The sequence below is a fragment of the Siniperca chuatsi genome, linkage group LG3 (assembly GCF_020085105.1).
Source record: "Siniperca chuatsi isolate FFG_IHB_CAS linkage group LG3, ASM2008510v1, whole genome shotgun sequence".
NCBI lineage: Eukaryota > Metazoa > Chordata > Actinopteri > Centrarchiformes > Sinipercidae > Siniperca > Siniperca chuatsi.
In genome coordinates, this window is record NC_058044.1 from 1,638,905 (window position 1) to 1,665,000 (window position 26,096).

The following is a 26,096-nucleotide window of genomic DNA, read 5'->3' on the forward strand; positions in this document are numbered from 1 at the left end:
GAATGTGTCTTAATTTCATTTTCTAATTTTATTTAAGTTATTGTATGTCTACTTCATTCACAAAAAAGAATAAAAACATATTTTTCAACAAACTTAAAGGTACTGAAACCCGGGTATCACGCTGGGATTGAAAAACGACCAGTCCTGATCCCGATGCGACAACAGCAGTAACGACTTCTTCTGTGCTGCAGACTGAAGCGTCTCTTCCTCTGCCCTCTGTTTACTGACAGATGCCTTACTGTCCTGAGTTTGTTTGAGGGAAATGTAATTAGATGAAGCTGCTCTTTGCTTTGTGAAATGAAGCAGCTCTGTAAACAGCAGCAGCAGCCTTCACTTGATTTACTGATGTTAATGCGACATGAGTTCAAAACCCCGTCTGAGCTTTGAAGGAGTTAATCAGCTGCTTCAGGGCAACAGACTGGATTTACAGCAGCTTCTCTGTCCAATCAGATTGAAAAAATAAGTTTTGTGCTTTGGCAAATACATTTGTACTATTTCATCACTGACAGGTAAAAAAAAAAAAGTAATATCTCCCCATTGTCAGCTTTTTAGAATTGAAGAAAAACCTTGAATTTCTTTTTGATTGTTCACTAGCGTCGATACCTGAAACAATCCTTTTTTCGATGCCTTACTTTGAAAACTAAAAAAATTTATTTCTACAAAACCTTCCCTTATAAGAACTTAAGTAGAAAAAGATAAAATACAGTCTAAAATTGGCAAACATTCAGGAACTATGTGATCAAAAACAGACAAACAAGATTGTGAATTGGACCAGGCATTGAACATCCAACTTTCAGTATTGAACCGTTTTCGATACTCGGTGCTACAGATAGATTTTAGTCAGTTCCAATAATGTATTGAGGTCCGACACTCACCTAATTTAAGAGCGTACTCCGCTGATACGAAACACTTCTAGTTGTTGGGAGAATCAACAAATTAAAAACTGATTTTTCTAAGTATTCAGAAATTGTTGGAGCCGCTGATAACGGCCCGTTGCTTGTTTTGGTGATTTACAGAACAGCTGAAACTTTAAACTTCTGTAGACGAATCTGTGGTGGATGGATGGGTGTGAAAGTTCTGTGTAGCATCAAGCCTTTGCCTGCTTCTTATCAACAACCATTGTAATCCGTTTCAGTACATAATTTAATGATGACTAATACGGATTAGTTCACACTTCTGTCTCTGAAAAGGTCAAAGGTCAGTGGAAACTCGCTGCAGGCCTGAAGACAGAAGATCTTCCTCTCGACATGGTTGAATTTTTAACCATATTGGTTGTTTGGGGGCTTTTTAAAAATTGTTGGTGTTCATATTGCCACAAACTTGCACATCAGCTCCCATTAATCATCTTATGGTGGCCTGCAGGGGACATTCAGTCAGTTTTTGACTCAGCATGTGAGCGGGTCAAGAGCAGTGAAGCTTGCTCTTCATTAGCTGTAGTATTTTAACCTATTTTAATTAAAGGGATACTGATGTAGTTTTAATTTATTAATCTATTACTGGAGATGATTTCTTTCTCTTTGTTTTTACATGACATAAAGTTATGGGGCAAGTGACATTTTGCCCAAGCAAATATAAATCTTACAAGGCCTACAAAGATTTCTTGTGTAAACTGACAGGGACAGTACACAAAGAGTGTGTCTATAAAACTGTTCCCTCCTGGCCACCAGTTTCAGATCAGCTGATGTTGACTTTCGCGGTTTGATGCAGTCGTATCAGGAATGTTCTCAGCGTGCGGTATGGAAAACTTGGCAAAGCTCCATCATCAGTTCTTGCTCATTTTCAGGCCTTCTGCAGCGTCTCATCTGGGCAAAAGAAAACACTCGCACAGGCTGAGAGCTGTGGCTGCACATATTTAGGCCAACAGTATTTGTGTCAGCACGCAGCAGGAGGCCACAAGTCGGAGAAACTCCTCTTCATTTCTTTCTCTTCAACTACTGACCTGTTGATCAGCTGCTATTTTCCTTTTAGGTTTGTTTGTTCAAACATGTGGTGAGTTTTTAAAAAAAAAAAAATCTTTACACTTTCTCTTTAAATTTGAATTTAAAACAGATACTGCAAGTTTGTCTATGTCGATTTAATTTTACAACTTGGTCTTATTTCAAAATGTTTGCCATCATTTTATCAGTTATAGCATTTTACTCACCAAGTTAACTGCTGAAGTACAGTGGTGCTGTTAGACAATCATGTATGTTGTAAACAAACCCCTGGTTTTCACACTTATTTTGGAAAGTCAAGTAAAGTCAATTTTATTTATATAGCCTAATATCACAAATTTGCCTCAAGTATATGAGTCCCTCTTTTTTTTTTTTTTTAAATGGAGGAAACCTCAGGAAGAACAACAGAGGAGGGCATCTCTCTCTTCCAGAACGGACAGACATGCAACAGAAAAGGAAAAAGTTTAAAAGTTTAATTTATTGCTTAAACTGTCACAAGTAAAAATCCATTGGATTTTTCAAACCAACTTGTCTAATTAAAAGTTTTATAATCAACAGACAATAACAGACATTTCAGATTAATGTCAAACTGATATTTGAATTATCCTGTTTTGTAAAAGGAAATATAAAATAATAATGAAACTTCCAACCATTGTACATATTTTTCCCTTTTACAAAAAAAAGGGGAAACAGTTTTTGGACATATTTGTGAAAATAGGGTCAAAGCTTCAAGCCTCTGTTGGATGTTTCCAATGGCAGCGGTTGACTGACATCTGACGTGTTGCTAGTAAAAATCCTCTGTTAACTTATCCGTAGTGACTGACTACTGACTGAGAACATCATACTGTGTAGGCTACGAATGTTGATACAAGGAGGTTTCCCCCCCTTTTTTTTTAAGCAAACCCACATAATATTGGTTATGTACCGCTAGTAATTTAAGATGTCTGCCCCTTTATAACATTAACATCTCATCGAGTTGTTATGTCATGTGGTTGTCACGCAAGGGAGCAGGGAACACAAGGAATAGGACCCAAATGCAGACTTAGAGGCAGAGCAAATGTAGTTCATTAATTTATTACAGGGAAAGGCTTACACGGATAGTCAGGCAGGGAGAGGTCCAAATCGGGAAGCCAGTCCAAGATAAGCAAACAAATCAGACAAGGAGCAGGCAATAAACGAAATCCATTTAACCAGACGAGGTCCAAGCAAATGCAGAAATAAATCCAAGAGACTCAGCAGAAGCACAGGAAACAAGGCTGGGACACCTGACATTTATACTACTGCTGATGCAAATGAGAATGACAACAAACTGACACTGAACAAAGGAAAAAACCCAGACTAAATACACTTAGGTAGGGGAGACAACGAGACACAGGTGCAATTAATCAAGGCGGGGCCAACAATCTAAACTGGAGGGAAAGCAAACAAAGACAGGAAGTAAAACCACAAGATTCACGAGGAGAGGAGAACACTACAAAATAAAACAGGAAGCAGGACCAAACCCTAAAACTATGACATGTTAAGTTCATATTCCTCTCAGAAAGTAGACGCCAGTTTGCCTAGCATGCAAATCTTAGCACTGATTCCCACGAGACGTTACATTTCCTTTATTTCAGCACCTGCTGAGTCATCGGCAGCTCTTGTACTGTGTTCGTCCTGCATTATATACAAGTGGGAGTCTCACTAGTGTTAGCTGTCCTCTCTTTCACGGGTCCAGTTGTGAAACGATTTAAGACACTTAAGTTGTTTCACAACTGGACCCATGAAAGAGAGACCTGTATGAAACTGAAATTTCTTCATTTTGGTAAATACAATTTTGATCAAATAAGTAGGCTACACGAGTCAAAACAAACACTGTGTGAGTGTATATGCATATATGCTGATTTCTTCAAGTGAATACAACTCTCAGTGATGGTGGGTGGGAGGCCAGTGAGGGATCATGTCCTTGTATATTAACAAGCTACTCTCAGATTGTCACACTGCTTTCAGCGGACACGTAGTTGTATCACTAAGTACAGCTGCTTGTTCATTTGTAGCAATCACTGGCAATCCATTTGACCTGACTCTGACTGAACCTATCTTACATCCAAAAAAGAAAACAGCACACAATGAACAATAATTGCCCAATCTGTACATTATGCTCTCAGAATACCACAGGTTCTTTTTTGCTTTGTTCTGTGCTTTGCTTTGGCAGCAACTAAGATTATCATTATGCAATCTCACTGGAAAGACAAGCCCACAAACCCCAGAGGTGCTGTGGTTAAATTAAAGTGCTGAACTGAATGTAACAGCTGGAAGAAGACCAGATTGGTCGGCTGGATTCACAGCTGCCAAGAGCTGAAACCAGTTCAGGATCTGTCAGTCCAATGCGGATGAACACAGTTCAAACCAAATGTACAAAGCCTCGAGTCAACAGGATCCATGAAACCTCAGAAAAAACCTCTGAAACTATACAGAATATTTAAGACATTTGGATTATTTATTATATATCAATATGCTATCTGTCTGTCAGTTGTGATTCATATCGAAGGTAACACAAGAGGAATATTTATTTCCCTTATACTGTCTTGTTTTTCTTAATCCATCCTGTTCCTGTTTAAAAATTGATTGCCATGTTGACCATTTCAGATCTTCTACCCAAAGAACCTAGGAGACTCTACTCACCAAACAGCAGCAACAACCTGTTGTTTCCTGACAAGCAACCTGTTGTGGATGTCTGGATAATGACTGTCTTCTCTCAGGACAAGAGAGAAGTAGTGTGATGTTGTTATAACAACACAAAATCACTCAGTGAGGGCTCGGATGGATAGTCAGTATACAAAGTGTCTGACTTTTAAAGAAATAGTTTGACATTTAGGAAAATACACTTATTCACTTCCTTGCCAAGAGTTAGATGAGAAGATCGATACGGCATAGCTGAACATAGGTTAGCATTAAGACTGGAAACAGGTGGAAACAGCTAGCCTGGCTCTGTCCAGCTAACCAGCTACTGGTTGTAGATTAACATACAGACATCAGGTGGTATTGATCTTCATCCTCATCCAACTGTAAAAAGCAAATAAGCACTATAACTATTGCTTTAGCACCGGAGACCGTGGTTCACACCCAGTTCTACATTGGTTTCTTGTAACCATGATGGCAATGTTTTCCTAACCATGACCACAATCAATCCTGAACCATAGCCAAGTAGCTCTTGTTGCCTAAACCAAAGAGGTAGCCCATCAAAAACACACATATTGGGTATGTGGATGGTAAATTCACTGTACTTGTATAGCGCCATTCTAGTCTTCCGACCACTCAAAGCGCTTCACACTATATACCATTCCCATTCACACACTGATGGCAAATGCTCATCAGTCCAAAGAAACTAGCTGTCAGCAATTTGGGGTTCAGTATCTTGCCCAAAGACCATTCTTGTAATCAAGCTATTATTTTGTCCTTGTCAGCTAATTTGGTAAGACTACAGGATGGACTACTGACTAGCTTAATAGCTAACAAGCTACCTTGTTACACTTAAGGTAAAGTGTAATAAGGTAGGTGCTTGGCTAGCAGTTTCCCCCTGCTTCTAGTCTGTGTGCTGAGCTAGGCTAAACATATCTCTGTACTGGAGACACAGAGATGAAACTAACATCCATCTTCTCATCTTACTCTGGGGAAGAAAGAGAACAAGTATGTTCTTATAAGTGAACGTTTTTTATTGCGCAGACATTGATAAAAGCAAATTGACAGTGTTGAAGAATTCTGCAATTTTGACTCATTTCCAAAGTGATAGCGTTTCTGGATTCTCATCCCTAACTATCTCTGACAGGTGTAAATGGCACGAACAATAATGTCCTGAAGGAGTTTCAGGTGTGAATATGAGTGACAGGAGAGAATCTGTGACCTCAGACATACCCAACTGTCTGCTGTCATTTTCAGAAATGGTCGTTTTCATACAACAAACACAGACATGCTGAAGATACATTTATCAATTGACAGTCAGCTGTTTGTTGTGTACATTTTTCCTTCTGAATCAGAACTAAAACCGTGTTTGAGGTTCCCACAGGCAACATAGACACTCAATCACACACCTTCCTGACTCCTCCAGTATGCTAAAGATGAGTGGAGGGATAAAAATGTTAACTTAATAAAAGGGGAGAATCAACCTTCTGTCCTCCTTAAGGATGCGTATCCTTCCCAGGATGCACTGTGGCTGCAAACACAAGCCCTCTCTCTGTGTCGGTGTTCCCACCATCAGGAATCACATGATGGATGACTGCGTGGGAACTGAGAGCTGCAGACACACTAACACGGGAATAACCTAAACACAACACAGACAGGCTCAGTGTTTTAAGGCAGAGTCTACAGCTGTTGAACATGAACTTTACTTCTAAAACCTTACAGGGAAACGTCTCTGTGATCTAATTTAAATGTGTTTTGGGTTGGAGGACCTTTATTTTCTGGTAAATACACCTTTCTTCATCCTGTCTCGTCTACTTTGACTGCAGTAAGCGATTTCCTACATTTCCCAGAATGCCCTTTGAAATCCCTCCGAGAAGCTACATGAATTTGTTGCAGTCAGCTCTGTGTGCTCGGCACTCCTCGTCACATGTGTTGTTCTGTAACCGTCAGGTGACCACCTGATTCTCTCTGGATTTTCAGGACATGATCCTTCCTCACCAGCTGAAGAAAGAGCAAGATGACAGACTGAAAGCCACAGAGAGAACAAGTGAGAGAACCTGCAAGACCAGAGAAACAGAACCAGAATCAGAGAGTAAAACCAGCAAGAGAGAACAAGTGATTGAGAACAAAAGACAGTGAGAAAAGCAGAGAGAGAGACAGAATGAGTGAGAACCAATGAGATAACCGGTTAATTAGAACCAGAGAAAACCAGAGAGACAACAAGTGAAAGAACACGTGAGAAAACCAGAGACAGAACCAATTAATGAACCAGAGAGAGAGAGCCAATGAGAAAACCAGTGAATGAAAACAAGAAAACCAATGAGAGAACAAGACAGAAATGAGTGAATGAAACTGAGAGAGAGAACCAGAAAGAAAACAGGTAAGAGAACCAGAGACAGACAACCAGGAAAATCAGAACAAGAGAACCAATGACAGCACCAGTGAGTTAGAACAAGATAGAGAAACAGTAGGAAAACCAGAGCAAGAACCGGTGAAAAAAACAGGGGAGAACCAGTGAGTGATAACAAGATATAGAACCAGTAACAGAACCAGAGAGGAGAACCAGTGAGAGCGCGAGTTAAAGAACCAATAAGAAAACCAGTGAGTTAGAAGAAGAATGAGAAAGAACCACAGACAGAGAGAACCAGAATGAGAACCACTGAAAGAGAACCAGTGAGAGAATCAGAGAGAACCAGAGAGAGAACAACAGATAGTACCTGTAAGCAAAAACAAGAGAAAGAACATGAGAGAGAAAACCAGAGTGAGAACCAGTGAAAGAACCAGGAGAGATCCGTTGAGTGAGAACAAAATATTAACCAGTGATAGAACTACGCAGAGAACAAGAGTAAGAACCACAGAGTGACCCTGACAAAGAACCAAAGGAGAAACCAGTGAGTAAGAACAAGAGGGAGAACCAGTGAAAAGCCATAAGAGAAACACTTAGAGAACCAGAGAGGGAACCAGTGCATGAGCACAGGACAATCAATGACAGAACCAGTAAGTAAGAGAGAGAAAGAACCAATGAAAGATTCAGTGAGAGAACCAGGGAGAGGGTCGCTCATTTCACTGCAGCAGTCTGACTGAATCAGTGGCTGCAGTTTGTTACAGTTGCTGCACAGACTGAAGTTACAGTGATAATAAATATGTAGCTATAACACGGCGATTACCTCATTCTGTACAGGAAGTGGATTTTTCTTTTTTAAACATGAAGCCTCAACAGTTTCCTCGCAGTGTGGAGAAAGAGAGAGTATATGCAGTAATGTGCTGTAATTATGGAGCACAATGCTTAGATCCAGTTGGAAATCCACTGTGTAGTTCTGGGATATTTTTTTTGTCTTTCTCTTTCTGTCTTATTGTTTCTTTCTTCTCTTCTTTTTCTCTCTGTCTGAACTGCAGAACCAGAACAGTTTTAGTTGACATTGTCAGTAAATCAGCCAGACATGGAAGAGGCTTTTTTTGGGTGTGGGTGTTTTTTTTCTTGATTCTTCTATGATTTTGTTTGATTTTGGGCTCATTTGTTTGATTATCTGTACAGATTTATTACATCAGCCTAACTTAAAACTTAATTATTTGGAGTTGGGACTGAGTGACTGAGGCTGTTGATTTGACTTTTCTCCCAGTTAGAAATGTCTGCCTCATAGATACAAGTATATATATAAATAACATTATTCCTCCTAATAAGTACTTCAACATCCATTTTTATGCAGATGATACAATTTTATATGTCCAGGGCTCTGTCTTATCTTCAGTCTGCCTTTGATGCTTTCCAATTATCACTTATTAATCATAGACTTGTTTTAATGCAGATGAGACACAGTACATGGTATTCTGAGTCTCTGACTAGCCTGCCATTAAAACATTAAAATGTTACCCACATCACTCTTTCTGAGTCACACAAATACTGAGAAATCTCTTCTTTCAAGATTCATATTTAACATTTGACCCAAAAATTAAAAATCAAACTGGTTTTCTGTGCAGAATTAAAGGCTGTCAGTCTTTTCTAAACTGTAAAACTGTTCAGCCAACTTTAATGTGTGCATTTGATTACAGAGATATTCTGTCCTGCCACACTGCCCAATCATTGCTTCAGCAGCTAAACCCTGTTTATCAAAGTGCATTACGATTCATCACTGATGACAAATTTAATATTTCTTGAAAATGAATTTAATCTGTACATTTGGTTAACTTTTATCTTGAGTAATTAACTCAGTTAACATCTCATAACCATTTCAAACCATCAGATCCTTCCATACTCCATCACTCCTGATGCTATTAGAAACATGACACCCTCTTTTCACCAGAAAACACCAATTTTTTCCTGTTTTCTGTGGAGACTCAGAGCAGAATGAACAGGATCGTCTGCAGCAAGTTCTGCTAATTACCACCAGATGTTTGGCTTCTGAAATCTGCACAATTCACACACACACACACACACACACACACACACACACACACACACACACACACACACACACACACACACACCCTTACTAATGTGTGTCACAGACAATCACTTAACCGGCAACTGTGTTCACATCCAGGAAAAAAAAACTCAGAGGGGAAGACATCCGTTTTGTAAATGTCACAGACTTACAAGAGGAGAACGAAGGCTGCTTACTTGTTTGACTGCCATTTTTATTTGGGTCATGGAATTGGACCCGCCTTGTACCCACTGGGTTAAAAATCTGCACTGGACATAATATTTTTCATACCAGCAGATCAGTGGTTCCCCTTGACCCCTTAAATTAGGCAATGCCTATTTGTGACCCCTCATCACAGGCAATGGCCTCGGACATAATTGTGAATTTCCCTTCTGAGATTGCCTTCTGAGATTGCTCAACATGATAAGCAATCAAGCTTAAGAAAGAGGATCAAATGTTTCTGGATTGCAAATCTACTCTTGTTTGGTGTTTCAATTCAATTCAATTCAATTTTATTTATATAGCAGCAATTCATAACAGAAGTTATCTCATTGCGCTTTTCCTACAGAGCAGGTCTAGACCGAACTCTTTACAATATTAATTACAGAGACCCAACAAATCCCACCATGAGCAAGCATTTGGTGACAGTGGCAAGAAAAAACTTCCTTTTAACAGGCAGAAACCTTGGACAGAACCAGACTCAATGATGGCCGCTGACCTGTTAGGTTTTGAGAGAGAGAGAGAGAGAGAGAGAGAGACAGAGAGAGAGGGGTTTGGGGGAAGGGGTTAGGGAGGCACAATGCAAAGACCACATAGAATTTTTATTTATTTTTTATATAGTAGAATAGTAATTATAGTGTTAATATTAATAAATTAGTAATAATAGGAATGACAGCTATAGGAATAATAATGTCAGCATCAGTAACAGAGCCAATAACAACAACTGTAGTAGCAGTTGTCGAGCAAGAACACGGGGGCAGCAGGTGCCCCCCAAAACCACAGATCCAGACTCTGCAGCTCCGGAGGCAGAAATACCAGCTGAAAGCGACAGAAGGAGAGAGGAAATCTGAAGAAATCCAAATTATTTTGGCAGTGTACTGTTCCTTGGCATTCTCCTTCAGTGTGTCCCTCGCTATGAATCTCTCAGTGATCTGTCTTGCAGCGTGACTGAAGGCAAGTGTCCACAAACAAGACATGACTACTTCCTGTCAGCTTCAGATGAACTATCTGAATTTACACATCTACTAAAGGTTGGGGTCTTTGCAGCAGGTCAGCATGAAATCAGATGTAGTTCAAAAGAGAAACAAGACAAATCATGAAAATAATCCTGGGACAATATGTAGCATTTGATCTATTGTTTTAGTTTATGAGCCCATTACATACAAATATAAATATGCTGATCATATCACTCATTCACTGTATAAAATAAGTTATGTTATAACATGAAGAACAAATTAAAATGACATTTTAGCTGTTTAGCCAACACCCTAAAAACTAGAGGAACACACACAGCTGTTTCCTGGCTGGCCTGGTTGAGTGAGGCAGTGAGTGAAATTGCTAAAACATGACACTGTGTACATTTACATTTAAAGCACTTAGCTCAGACAGTATTTTAGACCCTTTAACTTCAGAGAAAAAGGCAACTCGCCTCTTGTCCTGAAAAATCTTCAGTCACAAGACCAAAATATTTTGTGGGTATTATTTTTCCATATTGGACAAATACTCTTGTATTTATGTGTGATGATTCACTCGCTATATGAAAAGAATCTGTATTTGGCAGACATTTTACAAGCTCCTTCATGTCTCTCAATTAAAGAAAAAATTAGTAAAGAATGGAACAATAAGGCATGTACAATGGACTCTGGTTTCCGCAACATGCGAGGAAAGAAAAACAACAATCTGTAAATCGATAGCATGACCACAATCTTCAAACATTCCCAAGCTCATAAACTATATTCTTGCAGACTGTGTCTCATGGTTTACAAAAGCACAACATAAATCGTGTTCTGCATCTTAACATACAGATTTTTAGCCCGCAGCCAAACAAAACTGTTTAAGGGCAACTCTATCTCACATGACAGAAGTTATTTTCACCCTTTACTGATTTCTCCACTCATGAATTTTTATTGTACAGCTGCACATCTTGATCACATTTTTCTTTTAGATGTCTGACTACACAGAAAAGGGGATATGGGGCATCCCTGTCTTGTACCGCAGCCAATCTTTAACTCTAGTTGGAGGAGATTTCTGGGGGACTTTGTGGCATTCCTGCATGATAGAAATGTATTACAGGGCTGGGACAAGGTCTGGGAATAGAGCCAAAGATTTTGGGTGGTGCTGGTAGTGGTGAAGTGAGTGGGGGGGCTGGCAGTGATCCCAACAAAACCATTCTCGTTCATTTTAACATGTTCAGTCTCCTCAAACAGAGCCCAGAGCGAGTCCCTCACATAACTTTATACAGCTGCATTAAGGGCTTAATGACAAAGCACTGCTGTCGGATACACACCACATATACAATATGTTCACAGCAGTATTGGCAAAGAATGAAGGATACATAATATTTACTTTCTCATTGACTTTTAACGTATGTTTGAATCATCATGCAATGGGATTTTAAGACGTTCCAAGGGCCTAATAAGTGTCATGCAACTCAGTCAAAACATCAATGATCATGTCGGCTTTTATTTTGAGGAGGGAAAAAGTGAAACCGCAATATTGCAGTTAGGTGGTTTTTCCAGGACAACAACAAACAGTGTAATGACAGAGGGCTGGGAGCCTGGCATCATAACACCGATCCCTAGAGAGGAGAATAGAGCCGTTATTGTCTGTAGAAACTTTAAATTATTCATCAGGCTGATCCATGATGCTGCAGACCCCCACCCCATTCCTCAGTGTCTCATCACAGTTTTCTTTCTTATATATTATTTTTGTGCATTTTATTTAACATTTTTAATTTTACTATTTTGCCTTACTAGTGGTGGAACCTGAGGATGCTAGTCAGCTGGACACTAGATAGTACATTTTGACATTTTCGATACTACTTGCTCAATTTCCAAGACTTTGGCTGTGACTATTCATGGTTCCCAGAGGGTGAATCCTTAAAGGAAAAGGTTGGCAATTTTCGAAATGCGCTTATTTGCTTTTCTTTCCATACCATTTCTTGGCCAGGCACAATAGTCCACGCTGCCACACTGCCAATAAATAATCTGGCGCATAACCCCCCTGTAAAATGGTATATTGTCATTTTTACAGCTTAAACAAATGAGATGTAACATGTTAATCAGGGAGCTTTAGTGGTGCTGGTAGGTGGATTTTGTTACCTTTTGACAGAGCCAGGCTAGCTGTTTCCCCCTGTTTCCAGTCTTTGTGCTAAGTTAAGTTAGTTGGTTGGAGCTTCATATGTAGCGTACAGACATGAGAGTTCGACCATCCAATAAGCAGATCTGATCTCAATCTCTGGTAGTACACTGGCAGCGTTACTGTATTTCTGTGGTTTTATTGGCTAAATTACAAATGCATCGCATGCATAAATTGATATAGCAAGAAAAGCACAGCAAAAACCTTTTGTGAGCTTACATAGGGATCAGGATGCAGGAGCTTCTCACAAATTGAACTAATTCATCAATTTGTGTGAAGAGACTCAATTGAGTTTCATCATGGGAAATGTAGGATCTAGTGTTTTTGAAGTTTGACCCAAACTAGGGACTAGAGGTCAGGATACCTCTACCTCTGCTGCTTAAATTTTGACCATTCTATTTTAATCTGTCTCTCCCACCTCCAACTTTATAAAAGTGTAATAATACATTTGTGCAGTCCTCATTTAATTGACAACTCTGGCACTTTTCCTCAACTGGAAAAATTCACTCTTCCTTTCTTCCTACTTTTTAATTCTTTCTACCTATATGAGTACAGACCAGAGAAGCCTCTTGTCCTGTGTTTGTCACAAAAACATTATTTCTGACATTTTGTGTTGACTTGTGACCAGACAACAGCATCTATATATTGCATTAAAAGAACATTTTACATACTATACAGTGTAGTCATAACCATACACACCGAGGATGGTGGAATACTTCCTTCATCCTCCGGATTTTTATTATTTCTGATTTTTATGGTATTAATATCAACCAGTTCTATTCAAACCTTCACATTTAGTGTCTTTACAGAAGCATGAAGTTGCATTCTGAAAAGGTCACAGATCCTCGGGGGACGTCACGTCAACCGACAGGAAGACGACTTGCTTTGACCAGCTTGGACCAGAGTTTACCCAGGGGAATTCTGGGATAACAGCGAGTTGAATCCATTGGAAGTGATTAGCAGGTACTTGTCAGAAAGCAGAACTGTAAACTGGACTGTTTTTATTGGAGTGCTCTCATGTTCTGTTACTTTTCTTTCCTGGTTTTGTGGACAAAACTTTGGTAACAAATTATGTCATTCTCCAGACCACAACTTTGCTCTGACAGGCCCTGATTGTTGGTGAGGGGTTTTATCTGACCTTAAAACTGTAAAGAGAAGATGTCTCAATTTTAAATATTACCAAAACTTACCTTGAGATGAGTGAAATTCATCTACTCATCTACCAAATATGTTAACTACTTCTCCTTCTTCAGGGTTCTCTAAAACATAGTATCACTTATGATTTACTTGAATAAATAGGCTAATTTGCTGAAATCCCTATTGAAATAATGCTTGGATTTTTATAAGAAAGACACCCCAAGGTAAACTTAATTCACCCTTATACTTGTTGGTCTAGGATTGTTAGTCTACGGCAATGATTCTCACATTGCTTATGAGATGTCCAGGATTAAAATCCTAGAGAAACCCTTGATGACAGTGTTAATTTTATCTATGATGAAAAATATTTTCACCAGCTACTTGCATTTCAGTACCATTATATCATATACCAAGTGAGAGAAAAATGAGCACTTCTGATTGCTTTTCATTTGCAAAGCTGTTCCTACTGTAATTAAACAGTGATGAAATCTGAGTCTTTCTTTGAAGGAAACAAAGGTTTTCGTGGCTCGTTGGTCTAGGGGTATGATTCTTGCTTCGGGTGCGAGAGGTCCCGGGTTCAAATCCCGGACGAGCCCTTGCCAGCACATGTTGTGCAATCGAATGCAAGTCTTTAACAAAACTGGACAAAAACTGGAAACTGCTAGCATGGTTCCATCAAAGTGATGGAAAAAGGAACACTTCTGATACCTCCTTCTTTGCAAAATTGTTTCTACTGTAATAAAAAAGTTATGAAATCTGAGTCTTTCTTTGCAACTGAGGATGGTTTACGTCTCTCGTTGATCTAGGGGTATGATTCTAGATTAGGGTGCACGCAATCTTGGGTTCAAATCCCAGACGAGCCCTAGCCAAGAACAGGTTGTGAGAAGTAATGCAACTCTTTGACTTTGGTCTATCAATTAGAGCTTAGCAGGGCAGTGAGGGGAAACAGCTAGCATGGTACCATCAAAGTGATGGAAAAAGGAGCACTTTTGATTGCTTTTTATTTGCAATGCTGTTCCTACTGTAGTTGAACTGTGATAGAATCAGTGTCTTTCTTTGAAACAGAGGTCGTTCTCTTCGTTCATTGGTCTAGGGGTATGATTCTCACTTTGAATATTTATGCTGAAAAACATCTGACCCAAAAGAAGAACAGCAAATATCTGCTAACATGTTACAAGCTGGAAAACCATCTACCATGATTAAAGAGAAATGACACAGAGGTGACCTTTAAAAAACGTGGATGTTCTACATTTTTTATTTTAAATGATGAACCTCAGATAACACTTTTTTATTATTTACCCCCTCAGCTTTAACTTCTACCGTCTGCCTCATCTCCTCTCCTGCCCGGATCACTGTGTCAAAAACCCATAAAGCTGTGCAGCTGAAGTTTACAGTCCTCCTATGATGCCCTGAGGGGAACAATAAGGAGCATTACGGACCGTGGACTTCAAAGAGCTGCCAGCACAACCAGCAATGTAATTAATTACAGAGCTCCACTGCTTTTAAAAGTCGTTTGATCGCTGCAGATACCTGACGGCAAAATGAACGGACAGCAGACAAAAAAACACACGCGTTGATCATCTCATTTCCTTCATGTTGTCCGATACATAATGAAACAAGAGTCTACAGCCACACCTGTAGCTGTGACCTGACGGTGGCGTTACAGGAAAAGTCAGAGGATCACCAAAGTCAGTAGGATTCATTCTCAGGGGACCATGAATGTTTCATGGTAATGCATTCAACAGTTGTTGAGATATTTCAATCGGGACCAAAGTGGTGGACCAACCAACTGGCTGATATAGACATCACCATCCTACTTGTTGAGCTAAACATGTAAAGTTAGTCCTGAGGGTGGCGTAAGACAAAGGTCATAGGATCACTAAAATCTTTCAAATGTATCTTGTGGGGTCATGAATATCCTCATCAAATTTCACATAAATGTAGTCAGTAAGTTTTGAGATAACTGTATGTGTTGGACAGACTGTAGGATCTGCTGCTACAAGGCAAAAAGATTCTCTTGGTTGGTATTTGTGTATTTCTGTTCTCCTGTCAAAAGAACCTCAACAAAATCTGTGACCCATTATGAGATTTAACCAAAGCTCCCTCACCTCAGGGCTTTCAGACCGAGAGGATTTGTGTTGGTGAACCAGGGAGGCCGAGGAAAAAGCACTGAGGTTTACCAGAGTAAAGTTTACTGAAGACGGGTGAGTTTATGAGTGTGAAGCCTCACTGATCACCAGAGTTCACAGAGAGGAGGAAGAGGCTGAGGTACTGTATCTAGTATTGCATTACACTGTGTGCGTTGAATAACTGAGGAAATTTGGGAGTATCTGATATTGTATACAACGGCAGTTTCCACAGTAACCTCTGAAAAGTTTTGGATTATTTAAAAGTTTTTCCTCTACTGTGAGCAGCTAGTCTGCTCGGTAACCACGGAGTCACAGGTTTGAGCCCCAAAACAAACAGCATGTCCTGCAACCTACTGAATGGGCTCGGGGTGGGAATATGATGTAAAGGATAAGGCTGATTCTACATTTTTCTCATTGTCAGCAAATCCCATGTTAAAGCCAAACCAACAATGTGTCAGTCCATCTCTCAATACTTTCTGACTTCCTGTCTGTGGCTTTCAGCTCCAAGCCCATTGGTTCGTACTGAAGATCTAAATCTTTAAAAACACCTCACAAATAATTTTAGTACCAGTACCAGAATTTTCCTTTTTTTGATACCTTACTTTGTGAAATAAATTTAAACCTTTTTTCTACAAAAATGTTTTTTTGTAATTTAACAAAAGAAACCAAATTTCTCCAATGAAATATCCTCATAACACAAGCAGCCATTCAACAACACTGTCGAAATAACATACAGTCTAAAGGGGCGATCTCACAGAGTTAGCTAGCTGATATTTGTTGTTGATGCATCGTTAAAGCCGACTCCCCGTTGCATCACATTCACTTGTGTTTTTCCAGCAGGTCTCTCATTGTAACTATTTATATAATGAAACATTGATTGTTAGCATGTTAACTTTTACTGCTAACCAAAGCAGTCTGGCTTGAGTCAGTTAGTACTCACTGGAGAGTGCCAGTAAAGGGTTGGTTCATTTACCAATGGTGATATCTAGCTGTGCCGAGAACTTTGGTTTCATTTGTCCGGGTTTTCAGATATAAGTGAACCAGGCAGATGGCATCACTTGATCTTAATGAAAAGGCATGCTGCTGACTACGGAGCACTCCCAGCGGGGCGTCGATGGAAAGTAGCAGATGAGCTGGTTATTGATTTCTGAAGGTTAAAGGTGACAGCTGTGATGTGATGGAAGTCCATCAGAGGACGCTGTCAATTATTAATAAGCTCTGGTCACCCCACAGGCCTGTAACCTGATCATTCTTTCAGTTTGTTTAATGAATGGAAATATTTTCCAACCAAGCTGATGATTCCTTTGATTCTCATACATTTTTACTCCATTATGTGAATAGTAATTGTCTCAGTAGCATGGCGTTGTTACAGAGCCGCAAAACCACTTGTGAAGAAAGTTTGGGTGGAAGATTTGGCATACAAAGCATGTGACTTCAATACCAGAGGCTGCGCTTTGTATCTTGTCTCCTACCGACAGTCACCACTGGTTTTCTTTTAACCAGTGTAAAGACTTCTTGCTGCTTTCGGGTTGTTGTCTGTAATAAACACTGCGGCCTGTGGTGACCAATGGCAGGGCTTTAGAGTGTTATGGGAGGTTTACAGGTGTGTGTTAAGGGCTTTGCACATAGCCGCTGTACAACAAGACCCGTGGTTTAAGAAAAAGTCGGTAATCGGTTTTGAATGAAAAAATGTAAACACAGTTTCTGTGGGGTACATGACTGATACAACCTGATCACACACAATATGATGATATAATCTGATGCTAAACATTAAAGCAAAACATTAACACATGATTCAATTTTAAATCCAGCTTTAGTCTGATTAAAGAGTACAAATAGTTAAAGTAAAACTTGTGTAATAAAACTCAGGCTGGTTCCTACAGTGACAGACAGACGAGAACACACACACACTCAGTGTAGTACTGTGGCGCCTGGTGTGTTGTGGTTATCACAGTTCAGATACAGAGGTGTGAATGACTGACAAGTGGAAGTAAGAGGCAGCTGCAAGACAAACCCCTGCGTCAGCTGTCAAAATGTCTCTGCACCAACAACATGCAAACTTACTTCCACAGATTTCAATCTTTACAGCTGAAAATGGTGCTGGAAAAGGTTTTAAAAGTGTCAGCAGCAGAGTCCGTGACATTAATTAATAACCTGATAACACCTTCAAATAGATTACGGTCATTTTCTGCGACAGGGCACTGCAAAATGGCCAGAAATGGTAAAAATGTAATTATATATTGTAAAATATATATTTTTAAATTTCATTTATGTCTTTGGACCTGTCGCAGCTGCCCTGTGAGGACCGTAAGGTCTGATTTGGTGACAAACAACTCTTGATTCAAGTTGAGTTTTAGGTTGGTCAAAAGTTGAAGCTTATTTAAGCATCTAACTGCGTTTCCGCAGCCTTTTCAGGAACTATCTTTACCATAGTTTAGGAAAGATGTGAAGTGGAACAAACGCTGAATGAATCTAATTCATTTGGGGAACAATTAAAAAAAACATTTTTTCAGCTTCATGACAGAAAAAGTTTAGGAGCCACTGATGTAGAGAAGAAGGAGACATGTGAAGGGACAATGAGCAGGTTAAACCACTGACAGATGCTGAGTGCAAACACAGACTGTAACATGGTGTCCTCAGAGGAGACCTGCAGCCGCAGACTGAAGCCAGCGTTAGACTGCTGCGCTCACTCACTCTCACCTCGACTAAGACGGCTGCAGATAAGAAGAAGAGGAGGGTTATTTAAAGTGTGACATGTGAACCCAGCAGCAGACGACTGACTCAGGAGAAACCTTCTCCTGGACTCATAAAGACCTTTAATGAGTCTGTAGACCACAGTCTCCCACTGCTCTGTCTTATCACGGCATTCGGCTCAGCTTTTGACTCCACGTCGCTCTGTTGGCGCTGTGTGTCCTTTGTTTTTGCCTTTCTGGACTGTGGAGGTTTACATACTCTTTTCTGTCAGGTGCAGCTTCACCCACAACACTCCTCATGCAGAGATACAGAAACCTTATCTTTTCAGAAGCATGCTGCTGATGTTCACTCACCTTCTGGGGGTTTTCACACCTTCAGTCTCAGTGTAGATGGATTGTATCTGAACGAATTAAAATGCACAGCCACAGGGTTCTTTCGGTTACCCGTGCGTATGCTACTAGAGAGGAATTCTCCATCTTCACCCCTAACACCCTCTTACCTTGACTTAAACCTTTTTTGTGAGTGGTTATAGTTGGAACAAACATATGTGTGACTGACAGATCCTACTCTTCTTTTACAGATTTTAATATGAACGCGTTTTGATTGTCTCTCCCATGAGTTAATTTCTGTTGATGTGTCCCAACTTTTTATTCTCTTTCTTTTGTTTTCCAGGTATCAATACAGATCCTGGTCCACTGCTAGTTTGTACTTGTTGTTTAAACTCTTTTGGGAGAGTAATCTATTAGTGTTTTCTACTTTTCTACTTTTTCAATTGATTTTTCTATATAGTAGTTTCTATGACAATTGTTTCCTTTGGATGATTTGTGTGTTTCATGCTTTATATTTGACAAAATCTTTGATATTGGTATTAGATTTAATATGTTGTATAGTAGGAAAACACTGACAGGGAGCATTTTACTGCAATATGAGTACTTTTACTGTGATACTTTAAGTACATTTAGCTGATAATACTTACATACTTAAGTAACGTTTTGAATGCAGGACTTTTACTTGTAGTGGAGTATTTTCACAGTCTGGTGTTAATACTTGTACTTAAGTAAATGATCTGAATGGTTCTTCTACCACTGCTATTTACAGTGTGTTGCTGTTGTTCTTATTTGATTATGCCTGACGAAAACTTCTGTTAGATGGAAACAATGCTGTTAAATTTGGTGTGCAGATCTTTTGCTTACACTCTGTTTGTCCGTGGCCAGCATGAACAAATGAAACGGGGCACTGCCCATACTCACCACTCTGCTGCTCTGAGTTTTTATTTGTAACAGAAATACTTGTTTCATTATTGGTGTTTTGTGATCGATGTTAAGTTACCGTCAATGAGTGTTGAGTCTCATGCACACAAGCTTAACATTAATTGAGGAAAATGTAAAGGGGTAAAGACTCAGATTAGTTTATTAAAACATAAGTTTGAAGGAAGCGAGAGCAGCAGCGTAGTAAGTATGACATGACTCCGTTGTTTCACTGATAGAATTAGTGTTGTGGAAATGTACATTATACTGAATTTATGAAGACAACAGGTAAACATGGAAGAAGTGGTGACTTAACATTAACTGGGGAACATGGGAAATCCGAAGTAAAGGCCTGTCTCTGAAATAAGCCTCCAAATAAAGGCCTGGTACTCTGCCATTGCATGTACAGAAGACACATTCACAGGTAACCGTATGCAAGTTTCCCTTCGTTGCTGTTTAAATGTCCAGAAGAAGAGCTGGATGAGTGCAGGAGGAAGAGGTCTGTCGTCCCCTCGACACACATTATAAACCACATCACTTCAAAAACAAACTGCCCGCTCACTCACTGAGACTCTGAGGAAAATCTTCAGTTAGACTGTGAGTCTGTGTGACCTTCAGCAGTTCATCAGTTACATCTGTGACTCAGACTGTAAATGTCAACTGCAAACCTGAAATGGGAGGTTTTGAGATGTAAACTCTGGTATTTTGCATCTACAGTTTATGTTTATTTATAAAAGCTCAGTTGAAAGCACAAAAATTAAATGTCTGTATTAATGTCAGACTCCTGTTGTTAATGTTTGCAGCATCACTGTAAAAAGACTCCAAACCTCCAGACAGACACCAGACGGTGACATGTCCGAAATATTCGGAGGAACAGCTAATAAAGCTTGTTTCAGTCTGCGCTCAGGACTTTTCTCAAGATATATTTTTTTCTTTTGCTGATGTCTCAACAGTTTTAACAGCTGAACTCCTCAGAGGGAGGAAGTCTTCAGATTGCTTCAGTCAAGAAGCATTGTGTCTGTCTGTCAGAGGAGGGAAATGAGCCACAGTTTGTGCTCAGTTTCACCTGAAAAGTTCAACTCTTTATCTGTGTTAATAGACCTCTGAGTCTCTTCCTGGTGTTATTTTCCGAGTTTAAGGAACTTTGAACTCTGACATTTAAGCCCTGCATGGTCGCACCAGAAAGTGATCCAAGCCGTGAAGAGCTCCAAATGTGAGTCACCTCATATTATCGATGGGAAAAACGAATGGGACTTTTACTTCCAGAACCAGGAGTGACTGAAATAGCTTCTTCCACTCTATGGAAGGATTGCTAACACAGTTGCTAGCCAGAAACATACTAGCGCTAGTCAGATACAGTAGCTGGGTTAAATTTCACTTAGCTAGCTTGCTTAATGCCAGTTAGCTGTTGACTGAACCAGACAGTAAATGTGCCGCAAAACCAAAAACTAGAGGCTAAAACGCTCAGTACAGCTGCAGAGTTGGTGAGAATCCTCTGAGATTTCAAGAATATAAGAAACATCTTTCACATTACATTTTTGAGTCCTTGATTCAAAAAATGTATTTGACTGCAATCAGAGAGAGTATTGCCTTAATTTAACTTACATGTAATTATAAGTTATTCTGTTATTATTAGTAGGTACAGGGAGATTAAATCGAGGTCGACTGTCCGGGAGACTTTATCAGCTTCGACTTTCCAGCTGCATATAAAGAACCAAATTTATGATGACGAAAGGGAGACAAGGGGTTTCCCATGACTCTGTAAATGTCCAGTAATGTCTTTTACCCTCAATGCTGCCAAAACAGAACATTCACTCACATGTAATAATGACACACCCAGTTTCCACTCAGCAAACAGCGCTGCAGAGTGTACACTCCTGGTGAAGTGAAGAACTGTGTTAGGTGCTGGAAATGAAAGTGTCGATAAGAAGTCAAAAGAGATGTATCGTGTCTCTTCTATGTTGACGTCCTGCTGTGGTTAGAATCCCACAGTATAATTGTGGTCTCTCAGTGGTTTGAGCAAGGCACTAAAACTGCCAGAGGTCAGGATGTTCAGTCCCACTGTGACCCATCAGGCTACACATTCACTCACAGTGCTGTTGGAGGAAACCCGACCATCTAAATGTTTGGAACAGTTTTTTGGGGGGTTTCAGAATCTGAATCAACTTTATTGCCAAGTTGGTTTACATATACGAGGAATTTGCTTTGGTATTTTGGTGCCTTACAATAAACATAGTAGAAATATAAAGGTGTATAAAGAAACATAAAGCAAGTACTGCAGGTCAAGAATCATAACTATAAAATAGACAATAAGATATGGGAATGTAAACTCTGACAAAATATGTATATCAGGGCGAGCAGCACGAGCCTTGTAAATGTTTCCAAATAACTAAAACTTTTACACAAATTATTTAAAGAGTGCCACCTACAGAAACACAAACTACATCAGCATAAAATGTAAGCAGACATCACAGTCCCTGCCCACTCTGGTGGATTTATAGGTGACTTCTGGGAAATACAGTGAAGAAACACAACAGTGACGACTGCTGAGAGACTCTCTCACTCTCTCAGCTGCATGTGTTTTTTATTTCAACACTTTTCTCAATGAAGTGTCTCTCCTTGTTTTACACATCAAGTTGCGACGTGAGCGAGACGCTCAAATGAGTTTTTAACGCTCTAATGAACCATCTGGACTGTTTCTCCCTCGTTTATGGAGTCATGAACAATTATGGCTACAAGAAGCAATCCATAAAAACAATTATAGAGCTTTAATACGACGTGTTAAAGTCTTTTCCCAAGAATCAGTGTGTGTGTCTGTGTGTGTGTTGAGCCTTTTGGTTTTCAACACTTTAAAATAAAAGATGGCCTCATCCTCTCATGACCTAGAACACATCTTTCTTTTTCTTCATCTTTCTCTTCTTCTACTTCATCATTTAATCAAAGCCAAATATTCTATGTACCTGTTTTATGCCTTGTTTTCTGAACATACAAAACCTCCAGGGAATGGTATTAAACCCATTCTGGGCCCCCCAGAATTCCCACAGGGGCCCCTGGGAGCACAATTTGAGACAATGGGACATCCTACCTCGACTGTGCTTCAGTTTAATCCAAAACACTTAGTTTGCTTTATATGCTGTTTACAGATTGTTTTATTTTGTTGGTTTTGTGTTTCTGCGTGTCCGTCTTTTACGGTGGATTGAATGTGTGAGTTTTTCTTTGTTAGTTGTCTTGTTTTTGTGCCTTTTCCATTGAAAGTCTACATTATGTACACCATTGTAAATCATTGAAAAAATTAATAATTCAAAGATTTGAAAATGTATTTTGAAACAATTTGTAGTGTCTTAAGACGTGTGTGAAAGTCCCACATCAGAAATTTCAAATGGTTTTCTCAGCGTGATGAGACTTTACATAATTTATAAATAAAGTTGAAGATGTTACTTCCGATTGATTTTTATTTGCAAAGCTATTCCTAATGTAATTCAACAGTGATGAGATCTGAGTCTTTCTTAGAAGGAAAAAAAACCTTTAAATAGAATGTATTGGATATGTCCAGGAGCTGTTTGTGATTTCCAAATTGGAGAGTAGCCACATTTTTCTGAACCTTTGAACAGAATGTATTGGATATGTCCAGGAGCTGTTTAACCTGGCTTAGCACAAAGACTGGAAGTGGGAGGAAACTGCTAGCATGCTTCCATCAAAGTGGTGGTCAAAGGAGCACTTCTGATTGCTTTTTATTTGCAAAGCTGTTCCTACTGTAATTAAACAGTGATGAAATCTGAGTCTTTTTTTGAAGGAAACAAAGGTTTTCATGGCTCGTTGGTCTAGGGGTATGATTCTCGCTTAGGGTGCGAGAGGTCCTGGGTTCAAATCCCGGACGAGCCCTTGCCAAGAACGGGTTGTGGGATGTAAACTCATCTCTTTAACTTTAGTGTATCTAACATCGTTGTTATACAGAAACTAACACAGCGAGCTAACAGAGCTACCAATTCTTCAGCAGACAAAAGAACCCCCTTCCCCCTTCACCTTCTCCACCAAAGAGACTCTCTACAGGGTACTTGTTGTGTCGTCATTACAGGCTCCACCCCTAGTCTCTCAGACAATTGTTTTCTTGAATTGTCGCCAAAAGTAGCTAAACTGGGAAGCCTTTACATGGAATGTATGTGATTTGAAACAGAAGACCATAAAATATACACTACTTGTGATTTCCAAATTGGAGAAGAGTAGCCACATTTTTCTGAACCTTTGAACAGAATGTATTGGATATGTCCAGGAGCTGTTTAACCTGGCTTAGCACAAAGACTGGAAGTGGGAGGAAACTGCTAGCATGCTTCCATCAAAGTGGTGGTCAAAGGAGCACTTCTGATTGCTTTTTATTTGCAAAGCTGTTCCTACTGTAATTAAACAGTGATGAAATCTGAGTCTTTTTTTGAAGGAAACACAGGTTTTCGTGGCTCGTTGGTCTAGGGGTATGATTCTCGCTTAGGGTGCAAGAGGTCCCGGGTTCAAATCCCGGACGAGCCCTTGACAAGAATGGGTTGTGGGATGTAAACTCACCTCTTTAACTTTGGTGTATCTATAACATCGTTGTTATACAGAAACTAACACAGCCTAGAAGAGCTACCAATTCTTCAGCAGACAAAAGAACCCCTTCCCCTTCACCTTCTCCACCAAAGAGACTCTCTACAGGGTACTTGTTGTGTCGTCATTACAGGCTCCACCCCTAGTCTCTCAGACAATTGTTTTCTTGAATTGTCGCCAAAAGTAGCTAAACTGGGAAGCCTTTACATGGAATGTATGTGATTTGAAACAGAAGACCATAAAATATACACTACTTGTGATTTCCAAATTGGAGAAGAGTAGCCACATTTTTCTGAACCTTTGAACAGAATGTATTGGATATGTCCAGGAGCTGTTTAACCTGGCTTAGCACAAAGACTGGAAGTGGGAGGAAACTGCTAGCATGCTTCCATCAAAGTGGTGGTCAAAGGAGCACTTCTGATTGCTTTTTATTTGCAAAGCTGTTCCTACTGTAATTAAACAGTGATGAAATCTGAGTCTTTTTTGAAGGAAACACAGGTTTTCGTGGCTCGTTGGTCTAGGGGTATGATTCTCGCTTAGGGTGCGAGAGGTCCCGGTTCAAATCCCGGACGAGCCCTTGCCAAGAACGGGTTGTGGGATGTAAACTCACCTCTTTAACTTTGGTGTATCTATAACATCGTTGCTATACAGAAACTAACACAGCCTAGAAGAGCTACCAATTCTTCAGCAGACAAAAGAACCCCCTTCACCTTCTCCACCAAAGAGACTCTCTACAGGGTACTTGTTGTGTCGTCATTACAGGCTCCACCCCTAGTCTCTCAGACAATTGTTTTCTTGAATTGTCGCCAAAAGTAGCTAAACTGGGAAGCCTTTACATGGAATGTATGTGATTTGAAACAGAAGACCATAAAATATACACTACTTGTGATTTCCAAATTGGAGAAGAGTAGCCACATTTTTCTGAACCTTTGAACAGAATGTATTGGATATGTCCAGGAGCTGTTTAACCTGGCTTAGCACAAAGACTGGAAGTGGGAGGAAACTGCTAGCATGCTTCCATCAAAGTGGTGGTCAAAGGAGCACTTCTGATTGCTTTTTATTTGCATAGCTGTTCCTACTGTAATTAAACAGTGATGAAATCTGAGTCTTTTTTTGAAGGAAACACAGGTTTTCGTGGCTCGTTGGTCTAGGGGTATGATTCTTGCTTAGGGTGCGAGAGGTCCTGGGGTCAAATCCCGGACGAGCCCTTGCCAAGAACGGGTTGTGGGATGTAAACTCACCTCTTTAACTTTGGTGTATCTATAACATCGTTGCTATACAGAAACTAACACAGCCTAGAAGAGCTACCAATTCTTCAGCAGACAAAAGAACCCCCTTCACCTTCTCCACCAAAGAGACTCTCTACAGGGTACTTGTTGTGTCGTCATTACAGGCTCCACCCCTAGTCTCTCAGACAATTGTTTTCTTGAATTGTCGCCAAAAGTAGCTAAACTGGGAAGCCTTTACATGGAATGTATGTGATTTGAAACAGAAGACCATAAAATATACACTACTTGTGATTTCCAAATTGGAGAAGAGTAGCCACATTTTTCTGAACCTTTGAACAGAATGTATTGGATATGTCCAGGAGCTGTTTAACCTGGCTTAGCACAAAGACTGGAAGTGGGAGGAAACTGCTAGCATGCTTCCATCAAAGTGGTGGTCAAAGGAGCACTTCTGATTGCTTTTTATTTACAAAGCTGTTCCTACTGTAATTAAACAGTGATGAAATCTGAGTCTTTTTTTGAAGGAAACACAGGTTTTCGTGGCTCGTTGGTCTAGGGGTATGATTCTCGCTTTGGGTGCGAGAGGTCCCGGGTTCAAATCCCGGACGAGCCCTTGCCAAGAACGGGTTGTGGGATGTAAACTCATCTCTTTAACTTTAGTGTATCCATTACATCGTTGTTATACAGAAACTAACACAGCCTAGAAGAGCTG

General features: G+C 39.9%; 2 protein-coding genes and 5 non-coding genes across 13 annotated transcripts in view; 6 read left to right on the top strand and 1 right to left on the bottom strand.

Moving 5' to 3' along the window:
- LOC122873028 (NACHT, LRR and PYD domains-containing protein 12-like) overlaps positions 1–26,096 on the top strand; it is a 1,034,258-nt gene that overhangs the window by 592,374 nt on the left and 415,788 nt on the right. The gene's annotated exons all lie outside the window — the stretch shown is intronic.
- Positions 1–26,096, bottom strand: part of LOC122873033 (NACHT, LRR and PYD domains-containing protein 3-like) — a 573,599-nt gene that overhangs the window by 299,344 nt on the left and 248,159 nt on the right. The gene's annotated exons all lie outside the window — the stretch shown is intronic.
- trnap-cgg lies at positions 14,035–14,106 on the top strand. The gene has a single exon. It is a non-coding gene; the product is annotated as a tRNA-Pro (tRNA).
- trnap-agg lies at positions 23,391–23,462 on the top strand. Its single transcript has one exon. It is a non-coding gene; the product is annotated as a tRNA-Pro (tRNA).
- On the top strand, positions 24,030–24,101 carry trnap-agg. The gene has a single exon. It is a non-coding gene; the product is annotated as a tRNA-Pro (tRNA).
- trnap-agg lies at positions 24,665–24,735 on the top strand. Its single transcript has one exon. It is a non-coding gene; the product is annotated as a tRNA-Pro (tRNA).
- On the top strand, positions 25,926–25,997 carry trnap-ugg. The gene has a single exon. It is a non-coding gene; the product is annotated as a tRNA-Pro (tRNA).